The 20,923-nt window shown below is 50.0% G+C and overlaps 1 pseudogene; it reads right to left on the reverse strand.

Moving 5' to 3' along the window:
* Positions 1-603: 603 nt before the first annotated feature.
* On the reverse strand, positions 604-15,308 carry LOC123345818 (annotated as a pseudogene).
* Positions 15,309-20,923: the final 5,615 nt, after the last annotated feature.

Here is a 20,923-nt window from a genome sequence, read left to right on the forward strand (position 1 = left end):
ACCAAACACATTTGCACTGGGAAAATGTCAGACGCCTGAAGAAACTCACCCCTTTCTTTCTGCTAGAACGTTCCTCTTAGCAAGGTGTGTCACACATTCACAAGATATATTTTCCAAGTGCAAATGTGTTTGTTTCAATAACATTGATATTAGGAAAAGAAAATATGTTCCATAAACGCAACTACCAGTGGGGTGAAGCTTGACACGTATTTATATATATATATAACATTATTTTTCACAAGAAAAATAATTATTTCCCATAAATGCAGCTAGCACTGGGGTGGAGCATACTGTGTCAGCTATTATATAGAGAGGTAACCACACACACATATACGCATATACACACACACACTTTCTGTCCACGGGAAAACACATCATTTTCCACAATGATTTTTTCTGAAAATAATTTTGCTAAAGAGAAACATTGTTCCCAAAGAATTTTCCTTTTTAAAATATTGTTTTTGTCAATGAGAATAGTTCACGAAGATATTTTTTCTGTTGAAAGCCATTTTTTGCACCGAAAGGACATTTCCCAGGAGAGAGTTTTCATTAAAAATGCTTTATTTAAAACATTTTGAAATAACATTTTATCACAAGCTCTTGTGCTCCAGAAATGTTTGACATGATAGAACTGTTTTAAAATAAGCTAAGGGAAAACCTCAGGGCCAGATCCCAGCCGGCGTCAAGTGGCCGCGCCTGCACTGAGCCCAGTGGGGCCAGGTACTGAGCTTCTGGAAATCCGTTCCACTGAAGTCAGAAGGGCTACGGCCGACTGATCCCAGCAGGGATCTGGCCCCATTGACTTGGATGGAGCTACGGCCAATTGACTCCCTTGATGCTTGTTTCTCCTGTGCTTGCTCTTGCCCCTGCTGCGTTCTCCTTGGGTTTCTGCGTCTTCTCCCTCTGCTGCTGGACAGGACAGGACACTCTCCGGCTGCTCCGCCGGCTCTCCATTCGGCTGTCGGATGCATGGACGGCTCAAGAAAGCTCCTCTCTGCTTTTCTCTCCTTGTCCTCACCGTCCACTCACTCTCCACCTACCCCTGGGCTGTCTGCTGACACACTGACTTTTATACCGACCCGTCAGGACTTTCTTGCGCATGACAACTGCCCACGTTCCAAACGGTCTGATCTAATTTCAGCCTGAAGCCGTTGTTTACCTCAGAGTTATGATCTGACCTTTCCCCTACTTTGGTTTTCCCGCCAATTCTATTTTTAGAGCTATGCGACCTGCAGCTTCAAATAGAGGAGTGATTCTTGCTTACTTAAAATGGAAGCCAAGGATACAAAATGGAGTCTGGGGAATTTCTCTGGAATCAGCATCATCCACTCAGGATTTTGACCTGCAAGTTATTGCACGTTGTTTCTCACGTTTAGGCAAAAAGGGAAGCAGCTTAGAGGGTAGCATAAAAAAGTCCCAAAATTCAGGCTCAGAAGTTCATCAGTTTCTGGTGCGTTTCTCAAGTGAGTTTGGTCTCCATATTTTTCAAAGGGGAAGTGTATTTTTTTCATAACTAGAGAGGAACTGACTGATTTGCGAACACTTCAGCTGTGTCTGTAACTACCTGAGGTTCCAGGAGAGGAGAAGTCGGGGGGAGGCCAGGAGGCCACAACCGTAGCTCAGAGTTTGAACAGTCTGACTCAGATGTATGGGAAGCCAGGGGCTGGGATTAGCTCCGCACTTCCTGGACGTGGGCCGAGAGATGGGCAGGAAGTTCCTCGGTCGCTAGAAAACTGGATTTGAGCCTGAAGGGGAAGCTAACGTAAATTGCGGTGAATCAACATTCAAGTGAAACCCGCCAGTGCTACTGGGCCATGGCCCCATTGGGGGCTCATTTCCTGGGGCTGCTGGGTGTGGGATAAGTAATGAGAAACACTGAGGTTGTTTTGCTTCTGAGATAAATTAATTATGCTGGATCTGCGTGTAAAGACCTGGCTCTGGGTTTGTTTTCATTAGTTAATTAACTGTAATTAGGAGAAGGAGCTAGACAGGTGTGTTGGATGTTAATTATCCCAACTAGTTACAGTTGTTTCTGTTACCTTAATTAACCAATTGATCATTACCTGATTGCTGAATGAAACTATGTATAAAAGCATGCTGGGATAGAATAAAGAGAGCTCTGCTTACAATCGCATTTTGGCTGTCAGACTCCGTTCCTGTTCTGTGGTCCAACAAATGGTGACCCCGATGTGATGATTGAAGATAGTGTTGGTGGCCTGAGTTGATAAAAAGAAAAAGAGGGACGCGCCTGAAGTTTCAGCGTCGGGCGTCCAAGAGAGAGAGAGAGAGAGAGAAAAAAAAAAAAAAAAAAAAAAAAAAAAAAAAAAAAAAGCCGCAGGACGTCCGAAAAAGAAAAGCGCCCCTGAGTGTCAAGCGGCGGCTGCAGGGCGTCCAAAGAAGAAGGACGCATCTGAACAGAATTGTACGGCTGGGAACCATAAAGCGTCCAAACGGAGAGAAGCACCTGAAGCCCAGTGCCGAGCGGTAAGCTGCAGGGCGTTTAAAAAAAAAAAAAAAAAAAAAAAAAAAAAAAAAAAGGGGGCACACCTGAATCTAGAGGTGAGCACTAAAAATGGGAGCCGCTGCGTCTGCAGAGGAGAAAATGGTGCATGAAATTCTGACACGCATCACGGAGCGACGGGGAGAAAAGTTCCCCTCTGATGCATTATCCCGCTTACTACAGTGGGGACGTTCAAGGGGACTTTCTGTTTCACCCAATACCATATTTGATAAAACTGTGTGGGAGCGGATGGGCTGTGAACTTTGGAAATCAGTGGCTCAGGGTGACAAGGAAGCCTTCTCCCTGAGTCCAATATGGAAGAAGACAACAGAGATAGTGGAAGCCTTTGCAGCCGAGGCAGGAGTACAGGCGGCTCTCTCAGACCTTTGTCACCCAACGCCCGGAATACCCTCCGTTTTGCCGGTTGGAGCCAGGGATTTTTTTGGTGGTGAAGACACAGTAATACCCTTGGCTTCCGACCCCTTCCCTATGGACGATGTTGCCTCTGCTACGATGCCATTACCCTCCAACGTAGCTATTGGCCCTGATATAATTGATCCTGCTTCGGTCCCGCTACCGCCTGATACACCCGAGCCTATGGAGACAACTTTGCCATATGCACCCCTTTCAAAGCCGTGCCGTATCCACGGGACTTGGGGGTGTCATGAATGCGGGGAAGCAGAGGAGGCTCGGGTGAAACATATGCCATCACAGCCATGTTCTGATTTCACTCAGTTTACCCGGTCTGATGCTCTTTATGAGGAACTGCAGCGCCAGGGTCGACAACTGCAGGCCATTTTTAACAAATTGGATCAAAAACAAGGTTTTCCAGCTGGATCATCACGGTCAAGTCTTCACGAGTGTTTTCGTCCGACTTGCCCTTCTGCCCCACCTGACCCCGGGGACCCTCCGGACCCAGTACAGCGTTGGCATGGGGTCATAAAGGAAGCCATCCTTGAAGGACTGACACCTGAGGCCTTTCCAGTAATTACGCCAGACCCTCAACATCCTAATCACCGACAATGGGCCCCTTTGGATTGGAAATTGATCCGTGAGGCACAGAAATCAATTATGGCTTATGGACTAGATAATCTATATGTACAGTCTCTTATTGAACAGGTATTTACGGGCCAGGCGATGTGTCCATATGATGCAATTAAACTAGCTGATCTACTTCTTACACCCACGCAAAAACTGTTGTGGAAAGATGATTGGGCCAAGAGAATCGACTTGGCCCTTGTCCACAATCTGGATCTACCGGACGGTGATCCCCGGCACGTGGCCACTACTGAGATGCTTTTGGGAGCCGGTCGTTTTGCTGACCCACATCTGCAAGCCCATCTGGACCCCCGAATACTGCAGCAATCACAGGAACTAGCTTTGGCTGCCTTTAAGGCGGTGCCCCAGATGGGGAAGCCGAACCCGCCCTACGCTAAAATTACTCAAGGCCTATCAGAACCATATTCCACCTTTTTGGATCGTCTCCGAGAAGCTATTGATAGATCCCCTAATCTGACGCCAGAAGCCAGGACTGCAGTTGGCCTTGATCTCGCCACCCAGAATGCGAATCCCACTTGCCGCCGTATCTTAGCTACTTTGCCCAAAACTGCGTCCCTAATGGAAATGATTGAAGCATGTAATAAGGCCACTATGTTTGAGGAGACGGATAAGGCAGCAATTCATGCTGAGGCACAGGCCTCTGCACTAGCCGTGACGTTACGACCTCTGCTCGGGCGACGATGGGGGGCAAAAAGATCGACCCGGCCGGCTGGCCCTTGTTTTAGTTGTGGAAAACCCGGGCACCTCTGGCGGGATTGCCCAATGCAAAATGGGCAGCGAACCTCTGATATGTCATCTAGAGCTGCAACAGGCGCTTGTACACGACGTAATAGGTTTGGGCAGCGAACCTCTGATATGTCTCCTAACTCTGCAACTGGTGCTTGTGCACGATGTAATAAGTTCGGACATCATGCCAATGATTGCTGGGCGCGTTACAAGAAAGATGGAACACCGCTGCCGGGAAACGGATCACGGAGCGCCCCTCGGAGGAGCGCGACGATACAAGTACCTCCACCTACCAACCCGGCTGCCTGGAACACCTCACCGGAGCAACCCGTGGCAGTGCCGGAGTGGACCTGGCCACAGCATCAGATGTAGTTCTAGAGACTGATAAAGTTCAAATTCTTCCTTCTAACACTGATGGCCCATTAGGATTTGGACTAAGTGCTCTTTTGATTGGCCGTTCGTCTACATCAAAACAGGGTATTTTTGTTTTACCTGGCCTTATTGACGCTGATTATACCGGGAACATTGGGATAATGGTACGTGCCCTCTGCCCCCCTGTAACTATAATTGCTGGTACGCGCATTGCTCAACTAATACCCTTCAAGGGATGTGTACCCCGATCGACCCCGATTGATCGTGGGTCCCGAGGATTTGGATCCACTAGCCCTCCCCAAATTGCTTTTGTTATGGACATTACTTCGCGCAAGCCCACCCGTACTGTTCGGCTTCAAGGGTCCGATGGGCGGCAGATTATTCATGACGCCTTGCTGGATACAGGGGCCGATGTGACTATAGTCCCCGCTCGGTTTTGGCCGGAATCTTGGCCCTTGCGGGATGCCGCCACACCGGTGACCGGCATTGGTGGGACTCAATTGACTCGCATTAGTGTAAATTTCATTACCATTTCTGATGTGGAAGATCCGGCCACAAGCGCAAAAGTTCGCCCCTATGTAATGCCGGCTCCGATATGGCTTTTAGGTCGGGACTGTTTAAGTCAGTGGGGCATTGTGTTGCAAAATTCACCTTTTGCTTAGCGGCCACTGAGGGGCGACCGATCCTACAACTGGAATGGACAACCACCACGCCGGTCTGGGTCGCTCAGTGGCCGCTGCCTAAAGATAAGCTCGCCCGGGTGCATGAACTTGTGCAGGAACAATTGGCTATGGGCCACCTTGAACCTTCTGTTAGCCCTTGGAATACCCCTATTTTTACCATTCCCAAAAAGTCTGGGCATTGGCGTTTGTTACAAGATCTACGCGCTGTCAATGCTGTTATGAAGGATATGGGTGCCCTCCAGCCTGGGCTGCCCACACCTACTATGCTTCCGCATGGATGGCCTCTGCTTGTTGTTGATTTAAAGGACTGCTTTTTTACCATTGCCTTGCATCCCGCGGACCGCGAGAAATTTGCCTTTTCTGTGCCTTCTATAAATAAGGCTGCACCTGCCCGGCGGTATCAATGGACTGTTCTACCACAAGGTATGAAAAATTCTCCTACCATTTGTCAATCTTATGTTGCTTGGGCTATAGCACCCCTGCGATTGGTGCACCCTGATTGGATTATTTATCATTATATGGATGATCTTTTGTTTACTGGCGCCCATTTTGCTGTGGATGTGGCGATTGCTGAAATTGACTCAGTTTTGCGAAAGGCTGGGCTGGTAATTGCTCCAGAAAAACTTCAGCGGCAAGCCCCATATCGGTATCTTGGTATGGAAATTACGGATTCAATTGTACGCCCGCAGAATTTGACCTTTCGGATGGATATTCATAATTTACATGACGTTCAGCGCTTGGTGGGCGATTTGCAGTGGGTTCGCGGTCTTTGTGGTATAACTAATGAGGATCTTGCACCCTTGGTTCAACTGCTTCAAGGTGGACGTGCTCCGGATGAACCTCGCTCTCTGCAGAATCAGCACCAGGTTGCCTTACGAAATATTGCAGATAAACTTGCAACACGTTATTCGGGGCGTATTTATCCGGACTTGCCCATTTTTTTGGCAATTTTTTCCAAAGATGCCTCTTTGGAAGCTTTACTTTTTCAATGGCATGAGGCCCTTTCCGATCCACTGGTGGGCATTGAATGGCTTTTTCCACCTTCGCACTATACCACAACTGTGACTACGCGGCTTGATGCAATTGCTCACCTCATTTCTATGGCCCGATGCCGTTTGCTGGCCATTGCAGGTATTGACCCTCATACCATTTATTTGCCCTTTGATGATGTTACTGTGACTCAGTTGCTTGCTACTCACCTTTCTTTTGTACTTGCCACCATGGATTACGCCGGTTACTTTAGTAGCCATTTTCCCTCACACCGAATTTTTGCTACCACGCTTCCTCTGGAAAAAGCCCTAATGTTGCGATCTAGTCCAGTTGCTGGTCTCACCGTTTTCACCGATGCCAGTGGCAGTGCCCAGCGTGCAGGACTTCTTTGGTTTATTGACGGCCATTGGCATCACGAGTTTGTTCTTGCTGAAGGCTCCCTGCAGGTTCTAGAGCTTCGTGCTATTGTTCGCACTTTTGAAAAATGGCCCGATGCCCCTTTGAATATTGTCAGTGACTCTCTGTATGCTGTAGGTGTGCTTCAGCGTTTAGAACGCTCCCTGTTGGGCCGTGTTACGAATTCTGTTTTATGGACTGCTCTTCTTCAGTTATGGCATCTCTTAAATGCTCGACGGTGCCCTTATTTTGTTATGCATATTAGGAGCCACTCTGGATTACAAGATGGTCTTGCCGAGGGCAATGCGCTGATTGATCAGTTAGTTGGCGTTGCCCATGTTCCGAATTCATTTGCCCAGGCACGGATTTCCCATGAATTTTTTCATCAGTCTGCCCGTGCTTTAGCACGTCAGTTTGCGATTTCTATTACTGACGCTCGTGCTATCGTGGCCTCCTGCCCTGATTGTCAACAGCATGTATTGCCCCTTGTATCTGGTGTTAATCCCCGTGGCCTATTGTCACTTCAAGTTTGGCAGTCTGATGTTACCACGTTTGCTGAGTTCGGCACCTTGCGCAATATTCATGTTACCATTGATACCTTTTCTGGCTTTACTTGGGCGACAGCTATGGCCTCTACTAGCTCTCGTGATGTGATTAAGCATTGGCAAGCATGCTTTGCCGTGATGGGGGTTCCTGCCCTCATTAAGACTGATAATGGCGGGGGTTATGTTTCTCATCGCACTGCCCAGTTTCTTTCCCACTGGGGTGTGCAGCATTCTACGGGTGTACCTGGCAATTCTACTGGGCAAGCTATTATTGAGCGTGCTCACGCCTCTTTGAAGGCGCTCCTCTTAAGACAAAAAGGGGGGATTCGTAGTGAACGGGCAGACGCTTTGGACAAGACGCCTGCCGCTCGCTTACTGAAAGCTCTTTATGTACTTAACTGGTTACATGTTGGTAAAAACAACCAGGTACCCCCTGCAATTAAACATATCAGCGGGATGACTGGGGAAGAGCAGGGTATGGCCCCCCGACCCTTGGTCAAGTGGTTTGACTATCAGCAGCAAATATGGAAAGGACCAGTTGACTTGCTAACATGGGGCAGGGGTTATGCGTGTGTTGCCACTGATACAGGTCCCAGGTGGATACCAGCGAAGTGGGTCCGGCCTTGGCTGCGTCCTCCGGAGCGACGGCAGGCAGATGCGGAGGAGCCTCACGAGACGCGCTCAGACGTCGCGGAACCAGAGCCCCCGGAGGAGAGCTGTTTGTTAGCTTTGCCAGGACTTTTTCAGTCTGATCCTCCGTGAATCAGTTACTCGCTTGGAATGATTTGTGTCTGAAAGAAAATTTGTGTGGCTATATAGGTATTTAGTGTACCATGATGTTTTGTGTTCTCTGTTATGTTTTGTGTTGTCTGTTTTCTGGCCAGAATCGTTGTCGTGTTGTCATGTGATTTGATGTGTCTTTCTTAAAGACCCCCCACCCTCAGTGTCAGCTTGATCACCTGACAGCTGAGGGATACAATTCAAAAAAAAAAAAAAAAAAAAAAAAAAAGGGGGGGGGGGTTTGTAGAATTTTTCTCATCTTCTGTTTATTGTGTCTTTGTTTTGTTCGTTTGATGTTTTTTGGAATTATGCCAAGGATTGTATGGTCATACAGGTTGATTTTATTAATCCTTATTTTTTTTTGTGTGATAGGTTATAGCGTTATGTTATTATGAGTTGGGAATGTTTCCTCTCTCTTTTTTCTTTTTGATTTTGAATAAAGGGGGGAGATGTGGGATAAGTAATGAGAAACACTGAGGTTGTTTTGCTTCTGAGATAAATTAATTATGCTGGATCTGCGTGTAAAGACCTGGCTCTGGGTTTGTTTTCATTAGTTAATTAACTGTAATTAGGAGAAGGAGCTAGACAGGTGTGTCGGATGTTAATTATCCCAACTAGTTACAGTTGTTTCTGTTACCTTAATTAACCAATTGATCATTACCTGATTGCTGAATGAAACTATGTATAAAAGCATGCTGGGATAGAATAAAGAGAGCTCTGCTTACAATCGCATTTTGGCTGTCAGACTCCGTTCCTGTTCTGTGGTCCAACAGCTGGGCCCATCCCGGAGCCATTCACCTTTCTTATTCCTCAGGCAGACGAGCAATCCCAGGACCATGAAGAGCAACCCCAGCACGGAGCCCCCGACCCCAGCCAGCATCTTGCCCCTGGCAGAGTCAGTCGGTGCTTCTGTGAAAACAAGAGCACGGGTGGTTCGGGCTCAGCCCAGCTTCTCCTTCCCCTTGTCACGTCCCCGCTGTCTGCCCCCGGGGTGGGGATGGGGATCTGACCCGGCCCATCCCCTGAGGGGGCTCCACAGAGCTAGGGGTGCCCCAGCGGGCTCAGGGGTTGCCCCACACTCAGAGGCTCTTACCCCACTGCACAGTGAGGGGGCCCCCGCAGGCTGACGTGCTCCACCCGGCAGGTGTAGACGTCCCTGCGCCGGGGGGTCATTGCCAGCATCAGCCGGATCTGGAAGGTGCAGTCTCTGTTGTGGAGCAGCTCCGTGAACACCACCCCGGCCGTCTGCTCCTGCCTGTTCTCGAACCGTTTCATTTCAATCCCTGAGAGGTAAAACCCCGTCACGGAGCAAACCAGGAGGTCGGGGTGGGGCTGGGACCCCTATTTCATAGGGGAAACGCCCATGGGCACAGAGACAGGGATTGTCTAACTCTCTGGCCCCGGGGAGATGGGGTCTCGGGACCAGGGTCTGCTCCTACCCCCCTGGCCCCGCCTGTCTCTATGTCCCACCCTCCCCCTCCATCTGATCACAAATCAGGACCATAGAAAAGAGGGAGCTGGGCAGGGCAGAGCTCCGGGAACAGACAGTGATGCACAAGGCCCTGAGGGGAGGATGCAGCTGTTCCATGCAAATGGGAATTAGTAAATAACGGTTATTGTCATTGATTGAGCAGGAGCTCCACTCTCCTCCCAGAAATGGGGATAGAACCCAGGAGTCCTGGCGCCCAACACCCCTGCTCAAACCCTCTTCCCCTCGGCTGCCCCACCCTGAAGGGTTTATTGAATGGCACAGGCCAGTGCTGGCTCCCTGCGGTTCCTGGATCCCAGCGATCTCACAGCGTCCCCAAGTGTCCAACACCCCCTGTGACGTTATTGATATAAATGGGAACCATATAGAACATGGGTTGCAACCAAGGTCCTGTGGTGGCACCAAATCCTAAGTAAAGGGGGTCATATAAGATGTCTAAGACCAGGTTCTGGGTTGCTGGTTATGATTATGCTGTCTGTATGTCTGTGTATCATTTTGTAGTTTAAGTATAAGTATTGGCTCTGTAATGTCTATATTTTGTATTATGCTCTGCCTCTGGGAAGTGTCCCAGACAAAGCTGATGTTAGCCCGGCATAGCTGGCTTGATGGCCCATTAAAGGGCCATCAGCTACACAATTGACCCATGGAGAGAAGGCAGACACGCCTTGTGACTCAGCAAAGTATGCAGGGACTGGCCCATGTGACTCCAGACTCCATATTTTTGCTGTAAGTTTCCACCGTGAGGACAAAGGGATTCTTACACCTGGAAAAGTCTATATAAGGCTGATGCATCATCTCCATCTGGTCTTCAATCCTGCTTCTAACCTCTGGAAGGACTTTGCTACAAACTGAAGCTCTACACCAGGGACTGAGGACCCATCCCAGCGGGGGATGTTCCAGAGACTTAATCTAAACCTGCAGTTTACTCCAGCACTGCTGCAAGCCTGAACTAAGAACTTTGCCATTACTGTATGTAATTGATTCCATTTAACCAATTCTACCTCTCATCTCTACCTTTTTCCCTTTGTAAATAAACCTTTAGATTTTAGATTCTAAAGGATTGGCAACAGCGTGATTTGTGGGTAAGATCTGATGTGTATATTGACCTGGGTCTGGGGCTTGGTCCTTTGGGATTGAGAGAACCTTTTTCTTTTATTGGGGTGTTGGTTTTCATAACCATTTATCCCCAGGACGAGTGCACTGGTGGGGATACTGGGAGACTGGAGTGTCTAAGGAAATTGCTTGTGTGACTTGTGGTTAGCCAGTGGGGTGAGACCAAAGTCCTTTTTGTCTGGCTGGTTTGGTTTGCCTTAGAAGTGGAAAAACCCCAGCCTAGGGCTGTAACTGCCCTGTTTAAGCAATTGGTCCTGATTTGGCACCTCAGTTGGGTCCCGCCAGAATCGCTCCGTCACACCCCCCGAACGTCCCAGAGGGAGGAGAATCCCACCCCCCACCCAGGGCCCCGATCTCCCAGCGGTTTTGATCCAGACCGGCCCTCACGGAGCTGGGCAGGGATCCAGCTCCAAGGTCCAGGTCCCCAAGAGATGGGCTGATCCCCACGCCCAGGCCTGTGCCACCCCCCCAATTTCTGGACTCCCCTGGTCTAACGTCCTGACAGCCCGTGGAAGGAGAGAGCAGAGGGGATGGGTTAGGGGGTGTAACGGCCCCACCCCCACCCCAGAGAGGGGAGGACTCACCTATGTCTACTCCGCCACAGCACCACGGCCACGGCGGCTACAGCCAGAACCCCCAGGGTGATGCCCACGGCCAGGCCGGGGCCCCAGGGCCTGCTCTGCTCTGTAAAACAGGGGGTGCTGGGCTGGGACAGGAGTGTGGGCCCTGTTCCCTCTGCCTCCCTCGCCGTCCCCCCTGTGCCTCCCACCCCCCGGCCCTCAGCCCCCCGGACCGTGTTCCCTCTGCCTCCCCCGCACTCCCCCCTGTCCCTCCCACCCTGAACCCATCCCCCTCAGCCCCCCACCCTGTTCCATCAGCCTCCCCCACAGTCCCCGGTGTGCCCCCCCCACCCACTGCCCTCAGCCTTGCCCTACCCCAAGTCTCTTCTTTCAGCCTCCCCCGTCATCCCACCCCCATCGCTCCTCCTGCTGTCCCACCCCCTCAACTTCCTCCCATTCCAGTCCTGCTCCCCTGTCTCATCCCCTCCAGACCCTGTCCCTCTGCCCAACCCCCGAATCCTCCCCTGCCCCACTCCACACAGCTCTCTCTACCCTGTCCCATTCATGCTCCCCTCAGCCCCTACCCTGCTCCCCCGTCCCAGTCCTGTCCCATCTCCCTCAGCCCCCACCCTGCTCCCCCCGTCCCAGTCAGGTCCCCCTCAGTTCCTCCACCTGCTTCCCCCGGCCCATCCCCACCCACCCACCCACACCCTCTGCCTCCCTCCGCCCCAATCCCGCTGCCTGCACCCACCCCCGTCCCACTCAGGACATGCAGGAAAAGCCCCCAGAGACCACGACCACGTACACCTACCCCAGGGGATCAGCAGGCTCTGGCCCCCAAGGCTGCTGTGCTGCACCCGGCAGGCGTAGCTGTGCCCGGCGCCCGGCTCCACGCCCAGGGAGCTGCGCAGCTGGTAGGTCAGGTCCGCGTTGGGCAGGATCCCGCTGGAGTTCAGCCACCAGCCCGGCACCACCTCCTCCCCGTCCTGCAGCCAGGCCACGCGGATGGGCCGCGGGTAGAAACCGGTGACCCGGCAAACCAGCAGTACCGGCACGGGGGTCCCGGCTGGGGGAGGCGCTCGGGCAAACACCACGGCGACCGGCCGCTCTGAGACAGGAGGAGAGAGACGGGGCGGGGGGGAGAGGGGACGATTCAGCCTGAGCCTCAGGGACTCACTCGCCAAGCCCAGCTCCGCTCCCCGGGGTCAGGCGTTGGCCCCGCTGTCCTGGCCAGACCCCAATTCTGCCCCCTGCATTACCAGTGGTGACAGATCCCCCTTCACTTCCTGTCCTAAACTGCTGGGCAGTGCGGCTATGAACAGCTAATGTGCTCCACCCCAGCTATAGCTGCATTTGTACACTAGGCAAGGGGGCCCTGGATAACCAGCCCCCTGCCCCACCCCAGAGGTGGCAGCACCTCAGAGCTAGGCAAGGGATCCCCCATGTAAATAGCTCCCATGCCCCACCCCAGAGGTGGCTGCATCTCAGTGAGCGGGGAGTGGTGTCCTGCCTCACCTTGCCTCGCCAGAGACTCATTCCCATGCTGGACAAAGCTCTTGAGCTGACTGACACACGTCATTCTCAGGACAAACTGAAGCGTGATGGCCACAACTGTGTTGCAGTTAAGAATCTCCTGGGCTTTGAGCATCAGTTTATTCCCCTGCTGAGTGTCCCATTTGCCGCTGTCCGTGTCAAAGCTGACAAAGTCCTCGCCGTTCATCCCAGTATCACAGAATCCCCTTGAGGAGCCGTTGGGGTGGAGCTCGCAGCCGACGGAGAACTGGGTAACAAAGGGGTCTGGAACAGGAAGGACAGGGGGGATGAGGACAGGCCGCCCAGAGGTCACCGGGACAGTGGTGGTGGTGGGGGAAATAAAGGCATAATGTCAGGGGCAATGAGGACGTTTGGCCACAAGATGGTGGTGGGATTGTGGGGGACCCTGGTTCGAGGTCAGGTTACGTTGCAGGTTCTGTTTAAAGCTGATTTCCAGTGTTCTAACCTCCACATGCATAGCCGGATCGGCTCCACAATCGCCGTGAGACATCGGGGCCTGAGGCAGAGTTTCTGGGGCTAATTTGGGGTCACTTCATCAGGGGGATCCGGAGACAGAGACCCCGTCCCAAATAAATGCTTAATTATTTAGAACGTTATTTGTGATGCTCTAGAGAAAACTGTGGCCCTGAGCCTCAATCCACTCACAGCCCTGGGCTCCCCTGAGCTCAGAGCCGCACCGGTAGCAAGGACATGTTTGGCTTCTCAACGTTACACAAGTCACTGGGTCTTGGTTCTGTGTGTGGAGCGGGACGCCGGGCGGTGGCACCTCTGCCCACAGACAGTTCACACCCCTGCGAGGGATTCTTTCCTTAGCAGCGACACAGGGTGTGATACACCGAGTCCCACACTCGCTCGGCAGGAGAGGCTGCAACCTCGGAGCCCCCGGAGGATCCATCCAAGCCCTGTCACCGAGCGGTTCCTGCGGCTGTGAGCTGTGATCGCACGGCCGGCTGTCACTCTGTCGTGCAACGCACGTGCCCAGGCAGATTGCTGTGAAACTACCTCTGCCCCAGCAAGGCGCAGGGGAGACTTTGTGGAGCAGATTTGGGGGCAGGTGGTGAAGGGGTTCCTGAGAGAAAGTCTCGCCCGAGGACCTGCTCTGAGTGCTCCAGCATCAGACACCCAGCGCAGACCCTGGGCTGAGCCGCTGAGCAGAGCCGAGCTGGGTTCTGTCCCATGCCCTGGGGGAGGCATTAGCTTAGCTCTGCATTTCCTGCCCATGTGCCAGTTTTCACGGTTGAGGCAGGACAGGTGGCACCTTGAGCAGCCTCCCCCCTCGTTTCCACTTCCCCCTCCTTTGACAGAGGCCTTTGGTAGCGCACGTGGGCGTGAAAGACCATGAGCCTAGGGTCAGGGGCTGGGACATGGGGCCTTTCCCCTTTGGGGCGCACAGGTTACAATCCAGCCCCGGAGAGGGGGACTGGCTCAGTGGGGTGGAGAATGGGATATGGGGCCCTTCCCCTCTAGGGGACGCTGGCTCCATTCACCCTAAGGGCCAGGGCCTGGCTGTCTTGCCCCAGTGACACACTCAGTTGCTGCAGTGAGTGTGTCAGTTCTCAGCTCCCCGGTGGGGGCGGGAAGGGACCCCCTCAGACCGCGCCATACTCACAGCCCTCTCCTTCTTCCGCAGCCAGTGCCTTCACCAGACGGATGAATTTGGACAGATTGTTATAGATGAACTCCTGCAGGTCCTGCCACTGCTTCGGGGTCAGGCCCTGCTGGGCCCAGGGCTGCAGGAAACGGACCTCGCAGGTGCTGCAGTCCAGGGAGTGGGTCTCCAGGTCGCCCAGCAGGGCCGTCCCCGCCATGTCCGTGGAGCTGGCGTTGTGGAAGATGATGGTTTGGAGCAGCCGGAGGGTGAGGGACTCTGGGGAGACAGGAGGGGAGGCTGGGGGGAGGGGAGAGGAAACACATGGGGGATAAAGCAGGGGGGGAGAGAGATTAATGAGTCTCCTTAACGCTCCCTGCTGACCTCAACCCACCTCCCTCCTCCTCCTACACCCCTGGCAAGGGTCACTAGCCCAGCGTGGTGCTGCTCCATCCTGGCATTACCCCACCCCCCCCAGTAGAAAAAACAGCAGGGGGGGTCCCCATTTACCAGTCAGGGCCCCCCATGCCCAGGGGAGGAGCAGCAGAGGGAGCAGCATCCTGGCAGGAAAAGGGGGATCCGGGCTTTGGTGGGTGTTGGGGCAGAGAGACGAGGGGTCCGGGATCCCAATGTGCTTTCAGTTCCTCCTCAGCCCACACCCCTCTGCCAACTTCTCCCTTTGTCTGTCTCTGCTCAGCTCTGTGCCCGCAGCTGCCAGCCCGAGCCAATCCGGGCAGAGTGAGTTGGGGAGTGGTGGCGGTGCGGGAGGGGTAGGGTGACCAGATGTCCTGATTTTATAGGGACAGTCCCGATTTTTGGGTCTTTTTCTTATATAGGCTCCTATTACCCCCCACCCCTGTCCTGATTGTTCACAGTTGCTGTCTGGTCACCCTGGGGAGGGGGCTCCCTGGCAGCAGGATCAGAACCAGGCCCTGTCCCGACTCCCAGGGTCAGTGTGTTGGTGCCACTAGGCCTGAGTAAACCAAAGTTGTGACTTTGGGCCTGAAGTGAACCAAAGTTCTTACATGCTGTGAACTTTAACCAGCCTAAGATGCTAACAGACTGCAAGCAAAATGTGTAGCTGTCAGCAATCTCCGCTTGCAAATGTAGGAGTTTGAAACAGCAGAAGCGGCGGGGAGGAGGGGGAGAGGGGGAAGGAAAATCTGTATGCGTTTGTTCTGTGAAGGCCATAGATAAGCTTGTGCATGAGAACCTTTTCTAACACGCTGAAATGTAATACCTAATGTAGCTGCTGCTGGGAAGGGAGGGGTGAGGGGGAAAACCGAACAAAAGGCTTACACAAACAAGGGGGGTATAAATGCTGGGACCCCGCCTGCGCGCGGGTGTGCAGGATTTGAGAATGCTATTCTCCCTGACACCTTATTTGGGGCTCAAATAAACCTGGTTTTGCTTCTCCACCCTGGTGTGATAATTAGTGCGACGCACACCGGGCAACGAATCCCGCTGTTGCTCCGCCTTGGGCTCTTTGAGTCGGCAACAGTTTTGGCGTCCCTGGGTGGGCTCGAGGCAAAATTGTGCCTTGCCCGGACTCCTCCAATGGCCGGTGGACGATGGTCACAGCCGATGCCTAGCGCGCACTGGTGTCTTTACCGGGGGCCTCGGCAGAGACACGTCAGGCTGACCTTGGAGGACACAACGGTGCAACGCACTCAGATAGTGGAGAAGCAGCTGCGGGCGACGGTGAGGAACCGGTCCTGTGGAGAAGGTAGGAACAGTCCAGTGGTGTGGACTTTTGCCTGAGGCTGGGGACGCCCAGCCGTTGTAATTCCCACTAGACAAGAGAGCGTCCTATAGTGGGTCAAGGGCAAGCCCGTGGTATGGGGCAGGAACAGAGTACAGGCAGGGTATGGTGTACACCCTTAGAATGCATTCTGATGAATTGGAGAGTGTTTGAATCAGATCCAATGACTAAAAGTGAACTGAAAAGATTTTGTACAGTAGACTGGCCTCAGTATCAGCTAGAGAGCCAGGAAAGGTGGCCACCAGAAGGATCACTTAATTACAACATGATCCTTCAATTATTTCTGTTTTGTCAGCGAATGGGTAGCTTCTGAAGCTGTTTGTATGTAGAGCTCTTGTAAAAATCCCTCATCATATGCCCCAGAGCTGCACTGGGAGGAGAACTGTCCGTGGGAATGTCTGTCTCTGCTGGGCTCATGCCATTTGAATTTATTGACTGTGCAGCAAGATAAAATGCATCGTGGTAATAGGAAACAATGGCCTTGGTGTGTGTGTGTGTGTGTGTATACCTGTGTGAGTGTTCGTTGCTGGAAGACGCCCAGATTGCCCTGTGAAGCGATTGCTAATGATCAGGAGTAGTCTAACGCAAGCCCAGTAACTAGTGGATCTTTAGGAGATCCAACCCACGGTGGGCTGACTCAGCCTGGCATTGTCCGGCGAGGAAGCTGCCTGGGTCTAGGAATGTGTGAACCCATCTTCCCTCCCCCCCCTTCCTTTCCGTGTGGGCTACTGACAGTCTGATCATCTCATTGGATGCAATTAGAGTATACGGCGCTGTGTCTCCCAGAGACTAGCCGACGCTCTTTGCTGAAAGGGGATGTAGGAAAGTCAGTCATCCTTGTTAGTCTCCCCTGTGTGACTGTTCTGTAGGGAGAGATTCTTAGTTTATGAGCCGCTAGTGCGGACAGGGTACCCTCTCTGTGTGTGCAAGTGGAAAGTGGGTAAAGGGACAGTCTAAAAATTCTACCTCACCCCCTAAGGGTACCCCAGCATGTTCCATGTACGTACATTATGGTCCTAAAACCTGCAGGTATTTAGAGAATTGGAATCTTCACATGTGTGAAAATCCATCTAAACAGTGCCCATTAGAAGGTATCTTCAATCTAGATAAGATCATATATCTCAGAGGAGCTTTTAATCACAAAGAAAAGCCTCTGACACAGTGTGAGCAATTTGTCTAGGAACGGGTTAATTTGAAACTCGGCTAACCCCAGAGATAAAGAGAGAGCTGCTCTGCTACAAGGTCAAGAGCCAGCACACAGACTATGCTAAGTAAAATTGCTTTCAGCCCCAGCTGGTTGTGGAAAATAAACAGAGGCAAACCAAGGGTAGTATAAGTTACAGAACTGAGATTGCATTTGCAAAGCTTAACGGTTCAGTGAGATCCAACAGTTTTTGCAACCCTGAAGCCGGACAGGCAGCTGACCTGAACTGGAATCTCTGAAAGAGACGCCGCAGAAAATTCCAGGGTGTAAAAAAACAGCCATCCCAAGAGTGGAAGCATGTTGGAAATGCTGGACAAGCTGTATACAGGATAATCTCCCGTCCACCTATTTCCCTTCTCTGAACATTATACACAGACATGCCAGTCTGGATATGTGTAAGTATTAAAGTGGCTTAAGGCTTGGAGCATTCATATTTTTTCCTGAGTGATGTGGGAGTGTTCCCAATACTTTCCATTGTTGTTTTATTATTTTTAATGAAGCTTTAAAATTTGGATATATGGTGTGATTTCTCTACCCCCCCCCCAGTCCTGCAATGTCAGTTTGATCACCTGACATAAGGGATAATTCGTAACAGAAATTTGTCAGTTTGGTGAGCAATAGAGAATTGGGAAGCCTTGCAGAATTTACACCATCTGTTTTACCCTTGTTATTTTATGTTTGCTTTGTTTGGTATTGTTTAGTATTATATAATAAGGATTGTATGGTTAAAGGTGAGCCCTAATAGAATAAGGAAACACTATCTGGTTTTGGTGCACTATCTAGTTTTAGCTCTGTTCTGTTTAACCGGTTACTGTTGGTTTTTCTGCTCTGTTCATTTGGGCGTTGGGTGTGTGGGCGGAACTAAACTTCTCGTTCGTAATTCCTCAGGGTGGAAGCCATGTGTGCGATGAAGCTCTGAGGTTGTATTGAGATAATTCTGTCCCGCCCCCTGTGACGGACAATGTAATAGAAGTGAAAAAATCTGGCTTTGACTGTAATTTTCTCTGCTCTCTGTGTAATTTTCTTTTCTGTTTAAGTGTCAGCAGACAAATGGGTGGGTCTCTGAGTAGACCCCCTTTAAGAGTTTGGATTGTGTGTTAAGTAAATGGCCTTTACCCAATGGCCGTGTATTTTTGCCAGGTGGCAAGCCTTACTAGGGAAGACTTGAGTAGTTTTAGGAGTAAAATGTTTTAGGGAAAAGACCAGAAGGGTGGGGGCTAGTTGTAAAGCCCACCCTCCTAGCTAAACTGGTAATGGAATAAGTTTGTGTCCAGGATAGGGACAATTCAGCGAGAAAAGCAGGATCGGGCCCAGGCGAGGCAGGCAACAGAGAGATGGGAAAACAGGTTAAAAACTTTTAAGGGTGTAGTAAAAAAAGAAGTAAGTAAGTATAAGCATGAAAATTTCAAATACTCAAGAGGATATTTGAAATGATAATTTGAATTGGTAAGTGGCTGCTGAAGGAAAAAGCAAGTAATTTAAAGGAGGAGCATGTGATTTTTAAGGAAAAGTAAAAAGTTAACTCTTTAGTTGCTGGAGGGAACAGCAGTTGAACTTTGTAAAAATGCTAAAGAGAAGTTTTTGGTGTCTTTAAAATGTTTGTAAATAAATTCAGGCAAAGAAAATATGGGGTAATTCTCCTGAATTAACAAGAGTATTCGTATATTTTAAGTAATGATTAACTGCCCAGAAGGGGGTAGACTTTTGCTTTGTTTTTCAGATAATCAAAGAAAACTAATGCCAGCTGAACAGCATTCAACAAATCATGCATTTACTGACAGAGTAACAATTATGTTTTGTGTTCTATGTTCTGTCTTGTGGTGTCTGTCTCAAGTGGCCAAAATTGTTGTGTTTAATATTTTTATGGGATGATCTAATTTAAAATCAAGTGGCAGTGTTAAATTGAAATGCAGATACTTGTTTTGTTCAATTTAAAATACAAAGTGTTTGGATATATCAGAAAAATGTGATATACTAAAGTCTAATACATTTTCCTAAGTAAGAGAAAGAAACTTTATTAGCCAAATCTTTTAATTAAGAATTGTTATTAAAATTTGCATACTAACAGTCTTTGAAAGCAAGGACATGGAAAGTTAACCCACTCCCCATATTGTACATGGGATCCTTCTGGCTACCTCAGACTTCTAGCCAGAGGGCTGGGATGGTGGAAAGCTATTGGACTAGAGGTTATATTAAGTGAACTCATCAAAGTGGGTGTGCTTGTCCTGGCCTGTTGTTCTAAAGCTCTGTAATAAGGTTATTTTATTAAAAGGGTATATGTGGCATACATTAAATAAAACTAATGTACTGTGTATGTGTTTATTGTTAACAAAAGGTGTATAAGTAAAAGTTTCCTTTATAAGTTAAAAAAAAAAATGAGAAAAAAAAAAAGAATGAGTTAACTGAAGAAAAAAATAATAGCTAACATGCTAAAATAAACTGGCCAAGATTTGTGCTGAGACAAACTTAAAGTGGCCAGATGCCCTTCCTTTGGCACTAATAAGTATAAAAACCATTACTTGGCTAAAAACCAGAAAAAGGGGGGACTTAAATTTGCCCATGCAACTATAAAATTTGTAAAATCTGCAAAAACACTAATGCAATGTGTTAGGTTTTTTTTCTCACAGGTAAAGAAGAAACAACCCAAAGATCCTAGCAGCCCTGCCCACTCCTTGGAACCAGAAGACTGGGTCTACATAAAGATCCATCAACAAAAGACTGCCTTGGCTCCACGCTGGAAAGGCCCTTTCCAAGTCCTCCTGTCTACCAACACTGCTGTGAAGTGCCAAAGACTGACTGCTTAGACCCAGGATTCTCACTGCAAAAAGACCCCTCCACATCAGAAGAATTTTCCTATTGATGATTAGCCTATTCTTTCTTCTAGTTCTACTGTGCTTCTGGACAGCTTCTGGACAACCTCTCCCTTGTCCACTGACAGACCAACTGTGCCTTTAGACTTTTCTAGAAAAAGCAAAGCTATTACAGAGTGATATGTGCTGGAAACCTCTCCCCTGTAGGATGCTAAACCACAATTGTTTTGGGAAAGAAGAAGAAACACTCACTCCACTGACATTGCCAAAGTCCAGGAATTCCTGACTAAAAGGACATTGAGAACTGACCCTGGTGAAGAAACAAAGAATTGTACACTGGCAAGAAAAAAATTTATAAAACCCATGATTGAGAATGTGGTGTTAATTGACTTTTGGGGTTTAATCTACAGGCTGTGCCCTGTGTTTTGGATAAATCCTTCAGTATGTATTGCCCTCCTAATTGGATTTTAAATGACATTGCCCTTATCAAGTTTTCAAATCACTTCTACATACCCAGATTGCTCACAAGGGGATGCCATTAGATTAGCACAACAGAGGGCCTGGGTTATTTCCTCTGGAAAAAAAGAAAATTGAGCAGATCCCTGTGGGCTAGGGCCAATATCTTAAAAGACAAGAACATAATAAGAAATTGGGCCAACTAGAAAAGGCTACTAGCCTTATTTTTGAAACTCAGCTATCTTAAATACAGGCTGGAGTTGGTGAGTTACATGTCATTTCAGCCCTTAGTTCTATAACCCAGAAGTTACTGACAGAGATGGTATTGCATATCAC

Source organism: Mauremys mutica, chromosome 12 (assembly GCF_020497125.1).
Source record: "Mauremys mutica isolate MM-2020 ecotype Southern chromosome 12, ASM2049712v1, whole genome shotgun sequence".
In the NCBI taxonomy this organism is placed as follows: Eukaryota; Metazoa; Chordata; order Testudines; family Geoemydidae; genus Mauremys; species Mauremys mutica.